The 1760-nt window shown below is 39.7% G+C and overlaps 1 long non-coding RNA gene across 1 annotated transcript; it reads left to right on the top strand.

The window, feature by feature from the left end:
* Window positions 1–11: 11 nt before the first annotated feature.
* On the top strand, window positions 12–1760 carry LOC116380570 (uncharacterized). Its single transcript, XR_004212579.1, has 3 exons — window positions 12–144; window positions 1500–1664; window positions 1746–1760. It is a non-coding gene; the product is annotated as an uncharacterized LOC116380570 (long non-coding RNA).

The following is a 1760-nucleotide window of genomic DNA, read 5'->3' as shown; positions in this document are numbered from 1 at the left end:
GGTTCTATGAGTATTGTTTTGTTTCCTTAGATCTCCAGACTGGAGGGGAATCTACAGGCAACAGTGCTGGAGAATGGAGAGAACTTCTCTGTAGGAGAGAGACAACTCATATGTATGGCTAGAGCACTACTACGCAACTCCAAGGTTTGTACATGAATTTCTGTTATTCTGATTTCTTGCTATTTACACACTTCCCAACTTTTCAGCCGCTGAACAGCCACTGGATTACTACTGCCACATATCTGTCATGGTTTCGTCCTGATTATCTGATCAGCTGTCAGTGGGCTTTAACAGCTGTAAAGACTTCTGATGGAGTTTGTGTCTGCACACAGGATCACTGTACTAAGGCAAACCTATGTTTTTTTTATGTATGTTGACCTATTCAGACTAGTTCTCAATATGCAGATGTCACATATGTGAGTTTCAAACATTTAGATATATTGAAACAAATGGATATAGTTGATGGTGCCATTATGATTAATCAAACTCCAACAACCCTCGTGGACGAGAGGCATAATTAAGACACACAGCTATCATCACTGCCAGAGCAGCAGTGTTTCCTCTCTGTAGCCTGTTGCCTGTTTAAAGAACCGCATTCTGTATTTTCTATGTGTTCTGTGTCCTGCTTATAAGCGCAGGATCGTTTTCTATAGGCAGAATGCATTTGTATATTTATTCATTATTTGCGTCTGTATTCATTGATATTCTGATCGTGTAGCGATTATCAAATAACCCAAAATATGATTATGGTGTCTCTTGAACGCTGGAAAGAATTTATTAGGCCAAATGTTTTGGGGAAATTAAAAAATATGTAACTTATTAAACCTGACAATCAGTAATATCAGCCTTACACAACCGAATGAAATGAAAACAAAAGATGTAAAAAGTTTTTCTTGCTGACAGAAGGTCTCTCCTGCTCTCTCTGACTTTAATTGTATCCATCATAAAAGTTATTGAGGGAAATAACGGATCATAAAAAGACAAATCTTTCTAAAAAATGGAGAAAGTTGTTTGTTGTACTTTTGTTGTTCAGACCTACATTTAACATACATTTTAACCAGATGGTGAAAAATTAACCAATCAAATATATGACTTGAGTTTAATCTGTGATTTCACTCGGCTATGAAATGTCAGTAACGTTAAGAAATATCAGTTCGATTGGTTGAAGCGTCCAATCAAATAACTGATAACTTTAAAACACTTCCGTGAAGGCTGCTCTTCCTCGCTCATGGCTCCTCGGATAACCATCCTCACTCCTCGGTTGAAGCGAGGATCGCGGAGTGAGGAAAAGACAAATGAGGCACTTAAGATGTACCAATAGTCCTGTCTTCTCATTATTGGTAGTCGTTTCGTCTTTCATTCCTTCCTTGTTGCATGGTGTACCTGTCTGCCAGACCACCTGCTTTATTTGGACTCTGAAAGCCATTTCAATAAAATCATTGAATTGTTCCCGCTGCCTCATCTGTGACTGCGTTTGGGTCCTTCCCCTGCTCCAACAGATCATTCTTTTGGATGAGGCAACAGCATCCATCGATGCAGAGACAGACGCCTTGATCCAGACCACCATCAAAGAAGCCTTTCAGGACTGCACCATGCTCACCATCGCCCATCGTATCAACACTGTGATGCATGCAGATCGTATTCTGGTCATGGACAACGGAAAGGTTTGTAAGACTGAAAAAAAGATAAAGATGAAGTTTATGTGCTTCTAATCCTAGACTAACAGTAAGGGATTTGTCCAACAGGTGGCTGAGTTTGAC

The sequence above is a fragment of the Anarrhichthys ocellatus genome, unplaced genomic scaffold, assembly GCF_004355925.1.
Source record: "Anarrhichthys ocellatus isolate YVR2014 unplaced genomic scaffold, GSC_Weel_1.0 scaffold7755, whole genome shotgun sequence".
NCBI lineage: Eukaryota > Metazoa > Chordata > Actinopteri > Perciformes > Anarhichadidae > Anarrhichthys > Anarrhichthys ocellatus.
This window is presented reverse-complemented; position numbering and strand designations above follow the sequence as displayed.